Source organism: Podarcis muralis, chromosome 8 (assembly GCF_964188315.1).
Source record: "Podarcis muralis chromosome 8, rPodMur119.hap1.1, whole genome shotgun sequence".
NCBI lineage: Eukaryota > Metazoa > Chordata > Lepidosauria > Squamata > Lacertidae > Podarcis > Podarcis muralis.
The window spans coordinates 44,799,738-44,821,569 of record NC_135662.1 but is presented as its reverse complement, the minus strand read 5'-3'; the positions used below and the strand labels follow the sequence as shown (position 1 = coordinate 44,821,569).

At 41.1% G+C, this 21,832-nt stretch overlaps 2 long non-coding RNA genes across 4 annotated transcripts in view; one reads left to right on the top strand and one right to left on the bottom strand.

Annotated features, from left to right (window-relative positions):
- The window catches only part of LOC114600676 (uncharacterized), a 110,792-nt gene that overhangs the window by 11,228 nt on the left and 77,732 nt on the right, over positions 1–21,832 (top strand). The gene's annotated exons all lie outside the window — the stretch shown is intronic.
- Positions 13,135–16,036, bottom strand: LOC114600678 (uncharacterized). Its single transcript, XR_003707625.2, has 3 exons — positions 15,782–16,036; positions 14,483–14,573; positions 13,135–13,409 (listed from the first exon to the last, which is right to left on the bottom strand). It is a non-coding gene; the product is annotated as an uncharacterized LOC114600678 (long non-coding RNA).

Here is a 21,832-nt window from a genome sequence, read left to right as displayed (position 1 = left end):
TCTGAAGCAAAACTAATTACTCATACACACACCAATTCCTCCTGTCTAATATTTTGCTTTGATTCCTTGATCATGAAACACCTGTTGCCAAAAAGACAAGTTGTGCAAGTGTGGATATGAGAAAAAAATTATTTAGTTATTTACTTACTTTCTTATTTCGGTTTAAGCATAATGTACAATGGGATAATTAAGGGTATATAGATAATCAAGTACTATTTTACATGTGCACACATTTTAATACAAATGAATTCACAAAGTTGAAAGAGAATTGTAACTAATTCAAAAACACATACAAGATGAAAATGTTCATGCCTTTGCAAGGAGTCTGGCAAAAATCTGCCACAAATGCTCTCTGTGTGGTACTTCTTCACTATAATAAATTCTAGCTGTTCTCTATAATAATTTGAAGCTTCAGGGTGAGATTTTTATTTCTCTTTTGAAAGTAATATAATCACTGGCACTAACACAAAATTCCCTGTGTGTTTTGTATATTCTTCTTTGGGGGAAAAAGTGAAGTTGAATATTAGCCAGACCATTTCAAAGAGGTGTGTTCTGATCCTTGTTAAATAGCAGTTCTTGCTAACGTTCATTATAGTGTAGCCAATATTCCATGTTTGTGATAGAAGTTGGTAAGGAAATCCTCACAAAATATTAGTTCTTCTGCACCAGCATTAAAATGAAGTGTTGATACATGAATTGCATAAAGCCAAAGAACCATTCCATGACTGTTAACTGTATTAGAAAAGCTGAACATTAACATGCAAAATATACTCACCTGACTGATTGACTGCATTTACTTATATGCCGTTTTTCCATGAGTTGTGCCCAAAACACCTTACAGCAAACCATCAAAACAGAGAACACTAGAAATACAAATATACAAAATACTGTTCAGAACATGTCAGTAAATGCAAAATAACAAAAACCAACAATTCAGCAAACAGAATAAAATCAGTATTGCAAAAAACACAACCCACCAATCTAGGCATAAATACAAAATACAAATACATAAATACAAAACAAAAACAAAAGTTAACCGACAATAAAGTTTTTGGATACAGTTCAGAGGAGAGGTAGATGATATACAGCTGGCATACAGACTAGATGACATACAGCTGGTTCCCATATTCTTATTCCAAAAGGAGGCTGACAGCACCAAAAAGGCACATGTAAGATAGAGCAGTGCTAGCTCAGCACCGACTGGCAGTGGCTGTCTAGAGTTTTAGATAGGGAGTCTTTCCCAGTCCTACTGGCCAGTGACAGGGATTGAGCCTAGGAGCTTCTACATGCCAAGCATGTGTTTTACCACTGAGCTATGGCCTCTCTATCTCATCCTTTGATGATCTGATACATCTCTGCTAACACTGTCTAGGGCCCGGGGCATCATGGGCTCATCACTGATAGTGAGCTGATGGAGAAAAACATTCCATCTTTTGCAGATGTGCATTGAAATTAATATTACTTTTGTATCTTATGTTCTCTCTTTATTTGGAACTGGAAAACAGAAAACCTCTCTCTGCTATATAGACTTTTTTCCAGTTTGTGCTTTGGTTGGTTTGGATTCACACAGGTAACAGCACCTTTGTCTTGTATTGTTTGATCTTCCCCAATTCTCTAGGTGCATTTCCTTTCCCCCCATTTCATGTGATGATGAAGTAACTGAGCTTCCCATCAGGATTTGTGGGTAGTGTTTGCCTGCCAATCACTACCTTTATTATTTTTATAACCTTGTGAGATTTTGCTGTTTTGTACTTGCAAAGCAACAGAATAGCATAATTTGTGGGGGGAGCAAGAAGGAAAAATACAATTTGGGAAGGGGAGAGTACAAGAAGAAAATTGATTCTGCCCCAGAATAATAGCTCTGATTTCCAAATTGCCCAGTTTCCATTCATATGCATTTTTGTTGTATGGCAAGTTGACTCGAGGGAAACAGCCCCCTGCCAGTTTTCGGCATATTAACACCACACTATCACTGATCTCCAGATGTTTTCAATGCAGACAATACGGACCACATGCCTCCAGTTGGCAACGGTTCCCAGTAAAGATAGAGCATATTGTTATATTTTCATTGCAACATGGTTCCTCAAAGGCTTCAGGGCTTGAGCTGTTGTCTCACTTTGTAGCTGTCGTTACGGGAAAGGGTTGGAGCTCCATCACTTCATGCAATCAAGGCATGAAAAAAAATAAATCTAGAAGGATATGGGGAGAAGATTGTCCCTGCCCTGCTTGCACCTCATAAGGGAGACTTGACTTTGAGATCTGTGGATCTCTGATAACAGAGTAGTAAAAATGAATCTGCTTTATGCCTCTTGGAGTAGATGTTTTGACTAATAATTTTTTCTGTGAACTTAGTGTCCATTTTTCCATATGGGCAGATTTCCTAATATTGATCTGCTTGCACTGACAGCCTAGGTAGCAGCTCCTTAACCACAGTGATTACATTTCCAATTTGTGACTCCCCATAAAAAGCATGTCGTTTTTGGACTCCATGATTTCCTCTAGAATTAACTACTTCTGTAGCTCCATCTTTCTCCTCTACTGTTTCCTCTGACACTAGCAATAACATATAATCACTTAGGAAGAAGTTTCCTCTGACACTAGCAGTAACATATAATCACTTTGGACCTGCAATGTGTCTGGAATGTGATTTTTTTGAGGGTGGTGGTGGTGGAAACACCAGCTGTCTAAAAGGAATAGTTATTTGGGCTTTTCCTTGCAAAGCCAGCCTTTTAAATTTGATAACTTTTTTCTTTTCTTTTAACCCGTTTCCTCCTACAAATGGTTTTTGTATTTGCATTGCAGGAGGAAATATGGATGTGAAAGAGGATGGAATTGTTTGATCAACTAGTTTCATGAACTGTTAAACTGGGCAAAAACCAGCTGATTGACTGTGTTGAGGAGCAGACACTGAGGATGTGGCAAAACAAAGGAAAGCACTAAAATATATGAAGCTTTATTTTGGCACAAGATTCCCGCTGCTGTTCTTACTTTTTCCCCCTAAAAAAAGAAAACGGCTAGAGTAACACTAGATAGTATTGTGAATTGTAACTGCGGAGGCAACTCCCAATGGCTATAAAACCCTTCTGTCTCAACACATAATAGTTGCATGCATGCACTGTAAACATGAGCTTAGATCACCTAGCGTGGCTAGAACTTGTTAGAAAAATAGTAAATCTTTCTATGCACAAAGATCTGTATGCAAAAAACCCCACACAAAATATAAAAATATTTTATGGAAGAATATATGGGGAAGCGCTATTTTGACCTTTTAAAACCATTTGGTTTTGAACCCATTTCATTAGCATTGGATCATTTTTCTTCCTCTTTTAACTACTTAATTTATGTTTCCTGTTTCATAGAATGCACAGTAACAACAATGACAGAATCTATGACTTTTAACATTAGAAGATAGAACGCATGAAAATAGAGAGGAGGGTGAAAGTGTGTGTAGAAACTAGCCTTCTGTACAAAGATATTTTTTACATTATTCTGCTGACCCTTTTGTTTCTGGCTCCAGCCCCCAATGGCATGTGGCCCTCAGAAGGTTGTGTAGAAGGAAATGTGGCCCTCATAAACTTGTATAGAAAGATATGTGGCCCTTGGGTTGTTATAAGGCAGCATAACTGGCATCCTTCCTTCCACATTAAAAGGAAGACTAAGACATTTTATATGAATGTTATACCTTTAAAAAAAGTAAAACAAATGATAGAAGGACTGCTTTCACTCTCCATGAGGGTTTTCATGTATGCTAATATCAAAATAGATTTGTTCTGGCTTTAATGTTTTATTTGGTATCAAGTTAGGTACCCTCCAATGGTGTGAACTCCAACTTTTATCTAGACTGCCCCTTTTCCAAATAGGCCGCTTTTCTGCCTTAAATAATATTGACATGGGTACTAACAGCCCTGGACCGCCTTGTTCTGACTCTGATATAAGCTGACCAGCAGTGCAAAAATTGTCATTTTCACCAACAATCTGAGACAAAGCATGTGCAGATCTACCATTTTATCCATGAGCATTTTCGCAACGTCCACAGTAGGGTCTAGCTATTTTTGCAAGAAATATCCTGCAGTCAAGGGCAAATTACTGGTATGTGATTAACATCATATGTAATTTGGCCCTCTAATACAAAGCTACCATGCCAGTCTCATTTGATCCATATGTGGTGTCCTCTCTCCCCACAAATGTTGCCAGAGCAGCTTGTGATCCAGTCATGCAGAAGTTGCCTCCGCACCACTCTGATAATGTATGAAAAGGCTCCTGTACGCCTTTATTATGTGGGAAGCTTTTAACTCACTACTATGTGGCTCTTAGTTTAACTATGTAGCTTCTTCCTAAGACTAGCATTTAACCAATGCTGTTGTTGCACATTAGCACAATAAAGACAGCTGCTTTATAAATCTTACAGCAAGACACGCCTGACAAAATACAAACTATCCTGAAATAAGAACATGATTAAACAGAAGACTTCCAGAGTGAACCTCTGGAAAGCAGATAAGAGTTGTGTGGAGAAGATGAAGGGGCAAATGGCCAGTGGGAAGGCAGCAAGTAGTTTCTCCCTTTTTGAAAGCACTTTTTCCTTTTCCAATTTTATACAGTTTTTAGGGTACTCATTAATCTGAAAAAACCAGTTCCACTTCCAGACTGTTGGTGCCAGGGTGAAGTGAAATCCCAGCCAGCCTGGTTTTCTAGTGCCAGGGTCATTCAAGATATCAGTCAGTCTGCATTGTCAGTGCCAGAACAATTTGACAAAACAGGCTGCCCAGCTTATTAATGCCAAAATTGTTTTGAAATATGTCCTCAGCAGCAGATTTAAGAGTTAGCAAAGTATTTTAATTTTGCAGAATGGCTGTGATTCATTGCCCATGCAAAGTGTTGTGCGAAGCTGCATGAAAATGAATTGCTATGAATTTTGCTGCATTTAAAATGCTGTGGCTTACATTAAATTGGAAGTTGGCTACAAAAAATTGGGGCTGGAAGTTTGTTAAATGAAAAAAACGAAAACCACTCTTGTGCTAAGCCTGAGGCAGTTCCTTCCACTCAAGAGCCATTCTGCCCATGAGGCAAAAGTGACATTTGCTCTTGGGAGAGTGGGCTGAGGGGCAGCTTATTGAGGGGAACCAAACACACAATGCCAGCTGCTGCTATTCCTGGGCATCTCTCTGGCACCTCACTACTGCAGCCAGATAAAAGAGGAAGCTATTAGAAAGTGCTTAGCTCCTTGCATTTGGACCTGGACTGATGGCTCAGCTGAAGTTTTAGCAGTGATGGATGGTGATGGTGATGATTCAATTTGTTCTGCCCTTCACCAGCAAGATCCAGGGTGGGTTACAACAATTTAAAATTCAATATTAAAAACATTTGAAACAAATTACAGTCCTGAAAGCACACATCTGATATGTCAAAGGACAGGGTAAAGTGGTGAGTCTTCAGCATACTCCTGAAACAATGCAGTAAAGGTGCCAGATGCACCTCTGTGAAGAGGCAATTTCCCAGTGTAGGGGCTGCTATAACTTAAGAAGATGATGGACCTACCAAGAGGATGGACCTTCTCCGCTGATCTTAGCACCCAAGAGGGTCTGTAGAGATGGAGGCGGGATGGAGGCAGTCTTTCAGATATTTGGCACAAAAGTCATTTTGGACTTTCAGCACAAATGTGGGCATCCTCTGTTGGCCTACCTTATAGCAAGGGAACCTACCTTGCTGTTATATGAGTTTTAAAGGGAACACCACCCAGTCATCTGGCTTCTGCATTTTGGAGCAGTTGAAGCTTCTGTATTGTCTTCAAGGGCAGCACCAGATAGAGCACATTGCAATAATTCAATCTGAAAGTTGCCAGAGTGTGGAGTACCATGGCCAAGTCATCTCTGTCCAAAAGGAGCTATAGCTGGTGAACTAGCCAGAGCAAGAAATAGACACTCCAAGCCTAAAGTGCCAATGTTGGATCCAGGAATGCCCCCAAACTACAGACCTGCTCCTTCTAGAACAAACCATATTCACATTTCTTCAACTCAAGAACTTGGAACATGTGTTACCTCTGTCTTTTCAGGATTCAACTTCAACTTTTTTGGTCAACATCCAGTCTATAACTGCCTCCAAAGACCTGTCTAGCACCTCAGCCACATCTCCTTATTCAAAAAGAATTGAGAGTTAGGACTTGGTGTAACCTGCATACTGGTGACACGTCAGTCCAAAACTCCTGATAACTGCTGCCTGTGGCTTCATATAGTTGTTAAATACAATGGAGGACAAGTTGGAACCCTGAAGGATAGCACAGGAAAGCTTTCACGGTGTTGAATAACTACTTTCTGGAAATAACCCTGGAGGTAAGAGCAGAACCACTGAAGCACACCTCCCTGAGCCACTCCAGAAAGATACAGTGGTCAATGGTATCAAAAGCCACTGGGAGGTCAAGGGGGTCACGTTGTTCATTTGAATTGGCTCCTGCCCATATTTCTATCTCAGTTTTGTTATTTCACAAGATGCTGCTAAATCACATGAGGTTTAGATATGTCCTAGAACTTTTCAGGTACTTATCTGGTCTAAGGCTGAAATCCTATGCACAATTACTTGGGAGTAAGCCCCATGTAGCAGCTTAGTTCTAAGTAGATATGCATAGGATTCCAGTGTTCAGTCTTTGGCCCATTTACTTCAAGTTCATCACTAAGGCTGAAAGATTTCAGTTCTGATGTCATCCTGGGGGACTCTGAGACGTCTCAGTGCTGTATGGAAAGATTCAAGTAGACATGTAACAGGGCAGATGGGAGAACAAAGATTCAGCTAGTACACTATGGATGAATTCAGCTGTTGATAAATAAGGAAATGGCCAGAGTGGATTTCACGCAGCCAGAAGTACATCTGGGAGGAAAGGGGAGGTGATGGTTTTCTCCCAGGTTTGCCTACAAGAATAAAGCTCACCAGTGACAGCTTCCTAAGTATAGAAAACTCCCATCAGTGGGTAGCAATGTTCAGATGATAACTGTGAACAGCCTTCTGCATTATGATGAACTTATCCAACTTAGAATAGTGGAACATTAGTATGTGATACCACAGAGAGTGGGACGTGGGTGGCGCTGTGGGTAAAAGCCTCAGCGCCTAGGGCTTGCCGATCGAAAGGTCGGCGGTTCGAATCCCCGCGACGGGGTGCGCTCCCGTTGTTCGGTCCCAGCGCCTGCCAACCTAGCAGTTCGAAAGCACTCCCGGGTGCAAGTAGATAAATAGGGACCGCTTACTAGCGGGAAGGTAAACGGCGTTTCCGTGTGCGGCTCTGGCTCGCCAGAGCAGCGATGTCACGCTGGCCATGTGTCTCGGAAGTGTCTCCGGACAGCGCTGGCCCCCGGCCTCTTGAGTGAGATGGGCGCACAACCCTAGAGTCTGTCAAGACTGGCCCGTACGGGCAGGGGTACCTTTACCTTTACCACAGAGAATGATATACTTGCATTATGGGATATCTTTGATAAAATCCCTGCCCACTGAAAAACATGCTGGATGCCCTTGGCCAAGGTGCTATATTCCTTGTCCCTTGTCCATCTATAACAGGAGTGGGGAACTTGTGGCTGGGGCTGCCAGGAGTTCAAAAACATCTGGAGGGTCTCAGTTTCCGCACCTCTGATCTATAAAATGACTACACTGATAACCCTGTCATTCAAGCTGGCTCTGTGGAACCATGAGATGTTTATCCTTAAACATTTATGGTGAGTAACTGCCTGAAATGCTGGAAGAATGTGTTTTGGGGAGGGTTGGTGGTTGTTTTGCATCCCATGTGATGAGGCATCTGTTCCTATCCCTTGTTATAAGTGTGTCAAAGTATCACTGTTCCGACAATCCATTTAAAGTACATGACTCCTGACAAAGAATATTGGGAATGATAGTTTTTTAAGAATGCTGGGAATTGGTAGCAATTACCTGCTGAAACAACAAGCAGTTCTAGGCTGCCACTTGATGACTTTAGTCTTACTTCCTTGCCATTTTCTTTCAGGGAGGACAAGTGTTGGTTTTCTCTTAAAATAATATCCCCTAATCCCTCAGTATGCCTTTTAGAGGTATGGCAAATTGACATTTCCTGTAATTTTTCAGGTCTGGGATCCCCCCAACTCAACTTTAGAAAATGAAAAAAATGCATTGTCATCTGTTATGGGCAGCTGCGTTAATATTCACAGATTAATAAGGCAAATCACTCTCACTGCTGCTGCTCCAAGCACTTTGCAAATTGGCCTCATCATCTTTGCAACCGTTTGCTGCTTTAATCAAATTTGGACTGTATTTTTATATTGTCACACCCATTTTTTTTTATTCCAGAATTAGATGCCTTGCCAAAAGTTGGCATCGATGAAGATAGCACAAAGTGCCTTGGACTGCTGACAAAAATCAATATGCATCTTTGATAAGCCCTAAAGAGCCAAAATTAAAACAAAAGATCTAAATTTTGCCCTTGGAGTAGACTTGGAAACCATTTTAGTCCAAATATGTTCAGTAGAGGAAGTATTAGCCATGGCCCATAGAACTGAAAACATTTTTCTTGCTGTTTATATGGAGCTTCGGGATCCTCAAACTATTACAACTTGTATTTAAGCCAGCTTAATTCCCTGGAGGTCGTGGCATAAATTTCAAATGGCAGAAATGAAAGTGAGCTAGTTTACACAGTTGTGTTTTTTGTAGCATTCAGATTTGGATATATTTAAACTGTAAGGTTGCAATACTCAAGCCGCATGCAGTATGAGTCAGAGCAAGAGTTAGAGGGCGGCACGTTGAAAATGCAGATTTTCACAAAAGTCGACAGAATCATCACCATGTATGTTAATGGGGTTAGGAATATTACACTCTAAAGGGCCAGACCTTCAGAAATGTTCGAAGGCTTTCTGGATCTTTGCCAGCACCTGTGTAAGGAGGCACCTCATTTGCTCGTGTTGGCACGGCAACTGGGGCTGCAGGAACAGCAGGCATTGGCCCCCTCTATGCCAGAACTCTCTTTCCACAAGGAGAAAGCGCTGGGAATCCAGCCTGATTTAGAAGTCAAACATTTTGATCTGGACCGGTTCTTCCTTTGTTTTGCAGATTTATGAACCAGGCGTCTCCAAAAGCTCCGAGGGCAGTGTACAGTTTAAAAAGAATAAAAACAGTACAATAAAACCCGAGAAAAACTATAAAGCACAAAAACAGCACCATCCATCCATCCAATAGTCACTTTAGATGTGTATGGGATTTCTCTGTGCTGGAAGGGCCATAGCTCAGTGGTGGAGCATATGCTCTGCACGATCGCACAAGGTCTCAGGTGCAATTCTTGGCATCCCCAGCTAGGGATGGGAAAGAGAGAAGTGTGAGAGAGCTACTGCCAGTCAGCATTGACAATGCTGAACTAGATGGACCGAGGGTGGGATTGGGTAAAGCAGCTTCCTTTGTTCTCCATAATCATCCTAGATATCAGATATCTGTTGTTCATGTAGTAGCTCTGGACGCACTGATTTGGGGGTAGTTCTGAGTGGCTTTTCCTGTCATTTGGGTGTAAAATAGAAAGTGTTGGGTGGTGATCAAACATGTCTTAGATCCATGTCCTGTTACTGGACTACCTAATGCCAGATTGGGGGGGGGGTTTGAAAGCAATGGTCACTCAGCAGTAGGAATGGAAAGATCTGTCAATTTCTGTTCTCCCAGTTTCTCATTTTTCCAATCTGAAATTCAGTTCTCTGCATTTTTTCAACAATTTGGGATTTTTGTTTAAATCTTATGAAAACACATCAGGATTTTAGTATGAATTTCACCTCATAAACACATTGCACACAGTTTTTATCAATGTACACATTTTTGCAAGCAGCCCCCCAATAATACGTTTGTATATTATGTTCATAAATATATTCATTTTTTTATGCACAATTTACTATGCATTGCAAAATTCAGAAAAGTTGATAGATTTGCCTTAAAATTTGGTAAAGGATTTGCCTTTAAATGCAAACTGAATCAATTTCCCCCATCTCTATTCAAAAGTAAGAGAAATACAGTTTACACATACTCAAAAGCTATATTCTTTACTACTTCACATGTGCTGCTAAGCAAATGTAGATCTTATTTTCTTCGTTGGCTACTGGGGTAAGTCATGGCATGCAGGGCAGCTTTCAGGAATGAGCTTTTGCGCATGAGGAGAATTTCTGGTCCCTCATTAGGGCAAATGTCCTTTGCAGTATTTTTCTACTCAAGCTGCAATATGGGAGCTTGGGGTAGGTAATGATGGATTGATTTGCCTCCTGGACATTGAGCTTCTTTTTCTAATATTTGTGTATTTTGAAAAGCAAATCTGGTTCGTTCCAAGAGGATTTGAAAATAACCTCCCATCCTGCACCTTTCTATAAACAAACCTTTTCACATTATATGTGGAGGTTCATTAACATGGCAATAGTTTCTGCAGGCCCTCTGGCTTTCACGCTGCTTGTATCTGTGGTGGTCCACATGTACTTTATCCTCTGGGCCAGCTTGTTAGCTTGCTGCCTTGCTGTTCCTGCCAATCCCAAAGGATTGCTTCAATAATATATGTAATGTCTACATAGCAGTTTGTGTATACGAAAAAAACACACGGCGTTCTTAAAATTTTTAGTTAGGGATTTATTTTTATTTTTTTGAAAGAACCGTTTCATGCAGCACTAAATAAAATAAATTGCAGGCCCCTGATGATCTAATAAATCCTACGGCAGAGTTCAGATATAGTAATTAATTAACCCAACATGGAATTCGTAATGATCAACCCTTAATTGACCGGGGGATGGGATGTATTAGGATTTGGTAATGGGATGTGGAGGCTTTCACCTTTTAGGTTAGTGATTTGAATCTGACTAAGATCTCTAGTGACCGCCAGCTGTTAGTGTGTTCTGCACTGTGTGAGAAATGAGGTGATGTTCTAATCCTGCTTCTTAGTACCAACAGCTCTGCATCACAAAAACTGCGAGAGACACAAATTGTTCTTCCTTCCCCACTGGTGTAAGCTCAGATCAGCGGCTGACAAATGAATTGATATGTAGTCCGTAATCTGTCACACACTGCTCCTATGCAAGCCCCATGCAACGCTAGCTGAGGTTTGGCTTGAGCATGTGATTTGTAGCTCTGAATACTTCTGCACGGAAACGAGGATGACCCCAAAGTGAATCCTAAGAAAGGCTGACAACCCTCATCTCTCCACAAAGGAAAAGCCAGGCTCCCTTGCACTTTCAGTGGAACTGATGCTGGACCAGGAGCTGGCAGGTGATGTCAGGTGCCTGCAAGTGAGCCTACTAGTCGCACGTGGACTTTGTACAAAGGAAACTCCTATCCAATCACTGCAAGGCCTTAGCGTGGACGTGGTGCGGGGTAGGAGGTGGGGAAGATGTATGGATAGATCTAAAAGTTACAGCAGACACAAGCCTCCTGCAGAAAACAGCATCTCTGTGTATAGCTTGCTCTGCCCCATTTCCCATATAATGTTTAATGAAATTCACCAGTTTATTTATTCAAAAGATCTGTAAATGTGTCTATCTTCCATACTGATGCCAGAGTGGGGTACAACATAAAATAAATTAGGTTACATACGCTTCAGGTTACAGACTCCGCTAACCCAGAAATAGTGCTTCAGGTTAAGAACTTTGCTTCAGGATGAGGACAGAAATCGTACTCCGGCGGCACGGCAGCAGCAGGAGGCCCCATTAGCTAACGTGGTGCTTCAGGTTAAGAACGGACCTCTGGAACAAATTAAGTACTTAACCTGAGGTACCACTGTATGTATATATATATATATATATATATATATATATATGTATATATATATATATATATATGAGATTTATAAAAACAGTAGCAAATGGTAGCAACTAAATACAGTGGACTGGAAACTAAAACAGCCACTCATACAATAAAAGAAGTACAAATACCAATACATTTGGAGAAGGCAAGGATAAATGCGGAGATAGTGATTTAAAGAAGTTGAATTGTAGTGGAGGGAAGCTGCGGGTGGATGGGTGGGGGGAGTACTATACAACAAGTATATTTGTTTTCAATGTTTTTGAACTGTGTCCCCCCCCTTAATTTCATTTCATTTTTTTTCTATTGATGTTCTATTTTTGCTGTATTATTTAAATAAATAAATTTAAAAAGAAACCTTTTTTTAAAAAAAAAACACCAGCCACTCATACAAACCTGAACAGCTCAACTTTTTAATGTCTATTCTGCATTATGTCCCTGAATGAGCCTCCCTAATAGTAAAACAATAGAAGAGCCCATTATGTTGATCTTAAAGTACAGGCAGGTTGATATGGGGAGAGGTCTTCTGTATTGTTTAGTCAGTGTGTGTGTCTTGCCGCTGCTGCTGTGGGAGGGGTGGTTTTGCAATATATTTTACTTCAGCAAGCAAAAATAATGTAACATGATAAGCTGAAGTCAAGGAGACACTTCCAATTTAACATCAACTGGTTACTAGAACATTTCTAGACCCAATTCAAGAATTTAAAGCCATAAACTATTTAGGCTCCAAATATCTGAAACACTGCCTCCTTCCTTACAGACACTCTTTGGGATTAAATTTAGGGAGGTGCCCACATGCTAATTCCTCTGCATTCAGAGGTTTGTGGAGTAACCAGTGGTGTCCAAACCTTTTTCAAAGAAGGCCAGATTTGATGAAGTGAAGGGCTGCGAGGGCCGACCAAAGTTGTTGACTTTTTTTAGGATTGAAGTTGTTGAGCTTTCTTATGATTTCCCCCCAAAGTTTTTAAGCTGATGTGAAGGTGAAGGTACCCCTGCCCATACGGGCCAGTCTTGACAGACTCTGGGGTTGTGCGCCCATCTCACTCAAGAGGCCGGGGGCCAGCGCTGTCCGAAGACACTTCTGGGTCACGTGGCCAGCGCGACAAAGCTGCATCTGGCGAGCCAGCGCAGCACACAGAACGCCGTTTACCTTCCCGCTGGTAAGCGGTCCCTATTTATCTACTTGCACCCGGGGGTGCTTTCGAACTGCTAGGTTGGCAGGCGCTGGGACCGAGCAGCGGGAGCGCACCCCGCCGCGGGGATTCGAACCGCCAACCTTTCGATCAGCAAGCCCTAGGCGCTGAGGCTTTTACCCACAGCGCCACCCGCGTCCCTCTTTTAAGCTGATAACCTGCTCTAAGACCTCATGGCAAAGAGTAGTGAAGAAAACAATTTAATGATGGTGGTGATTTGCTGATTTGAGCAAATGTTGAGCCATTTAGATAAACACTTCCACAGACATTGGCAAACAAGAGATGAAATGGTCATAAGTCTTTATGAACCACAGCGTCAGAGTATTTCCCAGGTGTGACAGGATCCGAGGTATGCCCTATTGGAAACTGTTCTGCAATAATAACAGACTGGATCGCCGTATACCCCAGCAACTCTTCTCCACGGTCCCTGGTTTTTGTATTGTAAATTGTCTCCATTACCTGTTTTTTTAAGAAAAGGAAGAGATAACACATTTTTTTTAAAATTCCATGTATTCCATAGAGTGAGGTTTTTTGTTTTGCACTGTGTTATGAGTACTAATTTTTATTTATTTAAAAAGACCTACTATAATAGTATATTTTCCATGGAGCACACAGGGGAAAATATCTGCATTTATAGCACATTTCTCTTGCCCACAGATCAAATATTATCTTGATTCTAAAAAGTAACAATAAAAAGTCCACATTGATTAAGACCAGATTAAGCAGATGACTGGTCTAAACTCCATGATCAGAAAGACCCCCGGTTTCTGTAAATGGGGACTCTGGGCCAGTTTAATAATGGGTATACAATTATTCCAGATTTCAGCAGAGTTTATGACTGCTGTTAAATTTACCCTTGTTTGGATCCTGGCTGTGTGCTTTCAATTTAATTCAGCCTCATGACTGAGGGAGGTATTTGAGCGAACAATAATTTAGAGGGATTCTTGGTGTATTTGATGATATTATCCAAAGATGACAATATGCACACACTACATTATTCATAAGGCTCATGTCATTTCTGAATCTAAGCAAACGTATGAAGGAAACTGTCTTGACTATGAACCTAATGTCTTTTCTTGCATGGAACTATTGATAAGATCACATATGTGAAAAAGTCTTTTCAGAACTTCTGGGAAAGCACTCTATTGGGGATTTTTTTAAAAAAAGAAGCAATGATTAAAAAAATCACAAAATAAATCCAGTTATTTCTACTGACAAGATAAATGCTCCCCAATCCTTTCTCTCATTTGTTCCTTTGCTTTCCCTTCTTGGTTCTCCTCACTTTGATGCCATGACCATAACACCCACACCCACACCAGAAACTTCACTTTCTAGGTGTTCCCAGTCATGACTGTCTTCCCACTGTAATTGTGTGGGAGGGGGTGCAAGGAAGGGGGAGAAAAATGGATATTAAGGCAATGCTGTTTGGAAAATGAAGGGTTAAAGCTATAACGTTGGTTCCTAGAGAGGTAATATAGGCCATAGAAAAGGAAATGAGTTGAGCAATCTATACAGACCGTAACTGCCCCCACCTGTGGATCAGCTGCATGATAGGGCATCTACACCTGGAGAAATTGGACATTTGGAGAAGTTGAATTTTCTGACTTTCAGGTAAAATGGAAGCTGAAAGGGAAAAGAATGTGGTTTTTTTAATCATGAGATTATGCAGATGCCCCATAAAAAGTAAATGCCCTGTGTGGAAGCCTGTCAGTTTGCATTTCTTGGTACAGAAAGTATTGATCTGATGTGTAGAGATCTTTCCTATTCTAATTAATTCAAGAGGGTTCTGGAAGCTTATCTGTGTGAAAGAAACTGGTGCAAGCTAGAAGTTTCTAGCTGGCACTTAAGTTTCTATTCTGCCTAGAAACGGGCAGAAGGTTCATTATGTTTGGGTTATTCCTTCAGAGAAGTTGCGTACAGCTGGCTTACACTGGTCCTGTTATCTCTTTCTGTCAAGGTCATGCTGACTATAAGAATAAGGCCACAAGGAGCCTGGGTTTCACTTTCTATCTCTCTTTCCTTCTGGTGTGGTGTTCTGTATATAGTATGCTAGGTTTTCAGGTTTTAGTCTTATGATAAGTTGTTGTAAGTTTAAGTTAAGTCTGCTGCAACTGGATTTCTTATGGACCGTGCTAATCCTAAATGTATTGGATTTGTGACCATTATGCTTATTTGCCTTCAGTCGCAGTAAAGCTCTGCTGGATGAAATATTAATTGCCTCTGGTCTATGCAACGTGTTTTAAGTTTTTACTCTGCTAACTATGCCTTGGAATCTGCTCTGGATCAATATGAGTAGAATTAATGACAAAGCCGTCTATATATTATTATTATTATTATTATTATTAAAAAAATTAAAATTAACTACTATTTATTAAATTAACTGTCATGTCAGAGGTGCAACATGTTGGCAGCATTCTCTTAAACTTAAATCTTCCATGTTCCAGGGCCCTTGTGGTATGACTGCCCAGTTCTACCTGCCTTCCAACTGCAGGTGGGCTTATAAGCACGTTCAACTGAATATGCTTAAAAGCTCCCTTCAGTGCTTTTTGGTCCACGTGGGAAGGTTGAGGGTGCTGCATTCAGGGGTCTTGAGGTTAGAGCTGGCATGTGCACTCTCAACCTCCTCCCAGTTTGAGTATTCAAGCATTCTGTAGTGAATTGGAACCAGGATAATTGCCCATAGTTTTCACTGCCAAAACCTCCATGCAACCATACAACTTTATGAACCAGGTCACAATCAATTCTAGGGGCTGACATGGCAGATGCAGGGAAATATTTTGCACAAAGTGCTCTCCCCCCCCCCCTTTACACATACACATACACATACTCACATCACTCCATTCTTTATGTGGGTGTCTCATTCTGGTCCACTCCACGCTAGTCAGAAGGCAGTCCCTGATCTCATTTTCAAATTAGCTACTACAAATTAGCTACCACTGCAATTCCATGATCCTCAAGTCTGGTACTCTTCTTGTCTATTTGTTCCTCTCATTCTGAGGAGAAAATGTGCATTGTTTCTCCTACTTCATTCTTTGTAGCAACAGCAATGAATTCCTCATTATTCCCTCAGGGCACTGACTCACGCTCTTGAATCTGGAGGGAAGTGAACTGGAATTTGTCTGTTTACAGAGGTCACTTGCAGTGCGTAGGAAAGAACAGGAAAGCAGGTTAGGGTAGCAACGAATATCAGAAAACTCGGCAATACATGTGTGAATACTGACCACCGTATTGATTCACGGTTGTTAGCGGATTGCATTTGCTTTCACCAACTTGACAAACAGACAATCACCCAGTAACCATAAAAAGGTATCAATCAAAATCCTTAATGTGTGTCAGAAAAAGGAGGTCTTTAGCTATCAAATTAGGAAAGTAAGTTCTCAGCAATTTCCACAGGGCTCCTGTGGTGTTGATAATGATTCCAAACTCCATATGTTTTATTCATTTTTTTATTTTTAAAAAACTAAACACTCTTTTGCATTTGTCTTATAGGTAAGACAAATAAAATAATAATGCAACAGGCCATTAAAATACCACACAATCTAGGCACAAAAATAATACCCTGAGAGAAAAAGAGAGTTCCAGGGATGATGCCGAGTAACATCTAGCATAATCTACAACCCAATTAAACTGAATTGACACTAAGATTTAGGGTGCTGGTTTTGGTATGAACCTTGATTCTCTCCTTGCCACAGCATTGCCCCATGTATGTTGTTAACAAATTATTCTTGTCCCCTGTCATGGAGGACTTAGAGGAAGCTAAAAATAATTTTATTCTATGTCTGCAACAGGAACTGAGCTAGAACAAGACATTATTTATTCTGCTCAGGTATGGCCAAATCCAATGCCACATAATAACAAAACCATATACTGACACTATATGCAACTCTCTTCCGCTTCTTAGGAAAGCTTAAGGCTTTAAAATAATTATTTACCTCCTTTGTTCATTGGGTTACAACCATCTCCTACTTTCCAAATTCATAGTAATGATTATCAAACTTTATTTGACTGGGATCTTTTTCAAAATTCAATTATGATACTTAAATAGTCTTGTTTTATATTATTTCCCCCCAAAACAAAAGCCAATTTGGATTTTCCATAACAATGTTTCAGTTCCTGGTGGGCTTCTCAAAGGAATCTGGCTGGTCACCATAGGAAATGGGATACTGGATTAAGGTAGAATGGGTGGATCTCTTGGTCTGATAATGATAAATTAAATAAACCCAAATGCTTGCAGAGTTACCCCTTTCCAGCGTAAAAGCATCACATCTGAATTTGGGTTGTAAGACCTAAAACAACTCTAAGAGAACAAAAAACTCTTCTTGTGAAGAAAGGCTGCAGGACCAGTCCCTAAATCTTTGATGAAGAGTTCACTTCTGCTGCTGTTCTAATATTAAAAGAGCTCTCCTTATTTCATCTGACGCTGTTGTTGCTGCGAGACTTGGCTTTCCATATGCAAACAAAAACAGTGCCACTGAGTGTGCACATAAAGAAATAAACACTTTCATTATTCCTTCTCCCAAACCTGAGCAACCAGGGTGTCTTAAGAACACTATTTTAAAATTAAGAAAAATTACAATTAGATTCCTAACCCATTTTACGGCATTAAAAATTCAGTGTCTTAAGAGGCTCTCTCGTAGGCACATTCTTTTCTCAGTGGTCTTGTTTCATCTCTAGCCCAGAAGTCTTCCAAAGTGAGAAGAGAATAATCCGACTCTCTCGCACACAAAAAGCATAAGAGGTGTATAAACAGAGCTCAACATGTGATATAAAACTATGAGAAGAAAAGACCGTGTTGGGTAAATACCACACTACTTATTTTATGATTTTTTTAAATGTCATTCTTTTGTCCAATATTGACTTTTTTATAGGGAAGATAAATTATAGATCCTACAACACTTGGGAACTGTGGCTTCCTTGCTTTGACACAGCTGGTCCAGTTAAGAATTGAAGTCATAGTAATTAGTTATGAGTTTCTTAGCATCGAGGAGCCCGTCCAGGACAAGAAAACTTTGCGAGGTGACCCCTCCTGGGGGTGAGAGTAAACTCACGGGAATGTACACAATTGCCCATGTAAAGAAGCACTGCTATGGCATCTGGATTGTGTTGCTACAAATAGATGCTTCTCAGGGCACCTGCTTGTGAGACAGAAATACAATACACAGCCTCTTGCTTCCATAACTCTTCCTCCTAATGCAAACAACTTGTTTTGAAGACTCAAGAATTTTGATGCTGCAAACCATGGCAAATGGATTGTTTGGACTGGCAGAATAGTTTAGGATAATGTTGGAAGGACAGTGTGTGCAGATTAGCTGACGTGAAATAAAGGGCAATGTCGCCCAGAACACTGGGAGCAAGTCATTACAGTGCTTGTTTGAAGAGTTGGATATGCCCGTGTTTCATTTCTGACCCCAATAAACAACATTTATCAAGTGCTGGTTTTCCATACATGCTAGTGCTGTGTGTGAGGGGGTGCCTCAAGCAAAATGGTTACTGCATTATACAGGGACACTTCTTTAATTTTTGTGCATATAGTACTGTAATACCCAGCTGTAAATATGCACAACTACCATTTTAGCTTCCTCAAAGGGAAATATATAGTAAAAGGAAAGGGTGATGTCAAGAGGCAGTGTTGACCTAGATAAGGGCCAGTAAACTGAAGCTGAACCCTAGTAAGATGGTGGACCTGTGGGTGGGTGGTTCTATGGTTTGGGAGATAGGTCTCTTATAGGTCAGTTTTGGATGGGGTTGCACTTCCTCTGAACAGGTACTCCTTGATCTATCATTGGGTCCCAGGAGTCTGGGAATACTCATTGATCCATCATGCTAATTCAGTGGCCTTGGTGATTAGGAGTGCTTTTTACCACTCTCAAGTTGGTGTGATAGATGCAGCCATTCCTGGACAGGGGTAGTGTGGCTCAAGAGGTTCATGCATTGGAAATGTCATGATTTGATTATTTCAATGTGCTCTGTGTGGGGCTGCCCTTGCATTTGATCTGGAAGCTTCAGCTAGTATAGAATGCAGCTGCACAGCATGTAGCCTGGGTTGCCAGGCCAAATTTAAGGTTTTGCTGACAGGGTATGGAACCCTAAACAACGTGCACAATGTGGGGAAAGTGTAAAAAGGAAAAGGGTTTCTCCTTCGCTCATAATACTAGGACCTGGGGCATCCACTGAAGATGAATGATGGAAGTTTCAAGACAGAGAAAAGGGAAAACCTCTTGTTTTAGAAAGTGTGAATTTGGTGCGTTCACCTTTAAATGCATCTCCCCAAACCGTAGTCCTCATTGGGCTGTTTTATGGTTTGATTTTTTAAGGTTTGCTACCCCAAGAGTTTTTTCTTTTTCCTCCCCTGTAAACTTTAGAGATCCCACAAGTCTGCTGATACTTCATTCTTGTGCATGGACAGTGCATTTTTGTCTACATGAGTCACTATTAGTACATAGGATTGCAGAAAGAAAGCATGTGGTATCAAACTAATGACCAATGATGAAATTCTCCTCAATCAAACAAACATTCTAGATAGTTTTACAAGAAAGGAAAGTCATATGCTTGTTTAGACACTACGTAATGTGGGTGGCGCTGTGGCTTAAACCACAGAGCCTAGGACTTGCCGATCAGAAGGTCGGCAGTTCGAATCCCCACAACGGGGTGAGCTCCCGTTGCTGGGTCCCTGCTCCTGCCAACCTAGCAGTTCGAAAGTATGTCAAAGTGCAAGTAGATAAATAGGTACCGCTCTGGTGGGAAGGTAAACGGCGTTTCCGTGCACTGCTCTGGTTCGCCAGAAGCGGCTTAGTCATGCTGGCCACATGACCCGGAAGCTGTACACTGGCTTCCTTGGCCAGTAAAGCGAGATGAGCGCCGCAACCCCAGAGTCGTCTGCAACTGCACCTAATGGTCAGGGGTCCCTTTACCTTTAATAGTGACAAATAATCTAAGGGCCAAATTATACATTATGTTTATTGTGTGAATACAATTAATATACATGTTCTAATACCCACACCACACACCCACACCACGCCCACACAAAAAAATAGCTGCTACAGAGGGTCCAACCACCAGTGGACTGCAGGGTTTTGAGAAGAAGAGTAAACCCTTCCTTCCCCTGCCATGCTCTTGATGAAAATTGTTTGCTGGAAGCAACATTTTTCAATGTTACCAAATCCTCTTGCATGCAGGTGCACATATGCCCATGCATCCTGATCTTATGCATGTATTCATGGAACACGCTAATTTGGGGAATTAGCAATACTACTTTTGGATTTTTTACTGGAAATGATAGTACATCACAGACATTATTGCATTGGGCCCAATTACTTCACTTGCATAAGGGAATTTTGCGGTTACAATATAAGTGTGCTTTCTTTAGGGAATTAGCAATAGTCACGCTGCAGTTATAATGAGAATATTTATTAACAAAAATGGCTTAACAAGAAGTAAAAAGTCTTAGTGGTTCAATACAGAAATATAAAAGGCTCAAATGATTAGCTGCCACAGGCTAACCACTCCATGTTGCCTGGACCATACATTTAGTTACTACTTCAGTAATAGAGAGAAGAGGCTAGAGGCAGAGAATTGCTGCATGGGGAAATATCAGGTGGATTTTTGACTGGGGATTTGTGGAAGCTGGCACTGCCTGCTCTGGTGCAACTTAGCTATGGAGAGGCTTAAAAAACAACAAAAACTAGGAGAGAGAAGTTCACATTCAAAACAACAGATATTGCAATCTTGCGACAGCATGAGATGAGCGAGATTGGAAAAATACAAAAGGTAGAAAGTAGTGACAGCATCAGAACACGAAAACTTACCTGTCCTCTTGTGGGAAAAACACAGAGATGCAAAAAGCTGAGTTTCCACTGCCATATTCTGGTCCACTACCATGATTAGAGATCCAGCAGAGACTGAATGTTTCAGATTATCCTTCCACCTGTCAAAATAGTGGCCCTGAAGGGACTGCCAACAAACCAGCCCCAGTTTTGGACCCTAGAAGAAAGCAGCCTCCTTATTTTTGAGGCTGTCCCTATGCACATCTGTATTTTAATAAAGGCCTATCTTTTCACTTGGAGCCTGCCTTCTTGGGTTTCTGTGAAGGATACCGCCAGTCTATTTTTTCTAACATCTCCCCTGCCCCCTGTGTTCCTTTAAACTCTCTTGTTCCAGTTAAAAATAGAAGGAAAGAACTGTAGATTTGGAAGGTACCATGAGAGTCATCTAGTCCACCCCCTGCAATGCAGGAATCTCAGCTAAAGCATCCCAAGGAAAGGGCCCTCTTGCAGGAAGGCACTGACTGTTGTCCCTCCACATGCTTGCTGGAGGGACTCCAAAGGCTCCCAACAGGAGTCGAATAGCAGGCATCATTTGCATTAGATTGTTTTAAACAGTTTTTGCTGATAATTTTATGCTATTCTTTTTATAAACCACATTGAAGTTTTTTCTTTAAATCAAGTGGTGTATCAGTTTCATGAAATAAATAATAAATAGATATGGCAAATAATAAATAGATATGACTCTTGAGAGTCCCATGGACTGCAAGAAGATCAAACCTATCCATTCTTAAGGAAATCAGCCCTGAGTGCTCACTGGAAGGACAGATCATGAAGCTGAGGCTCCAATACTTTAGCCACCTCATGAGAAGAGAAGACTCCCTGGAAAAGACACTGATGTTGGGAAAGAGTCACGAAGAGTCGGACACGACTAAACAACTAAACAACAACAACAAATCTAATTCAAGTTTGCGGCTGGCTATGTATTGGTATCCGGGATGCGGGTGGCGCTGTGGGTTAAACCACAGAGCCTAGGACTTGCCGATCAGAAGGTCGGTGGTTCGAATCCCCATGACGGGATGAGCTCCTGCTGCTTGGTCCCAGCTCCTGCCAACCTAGCAG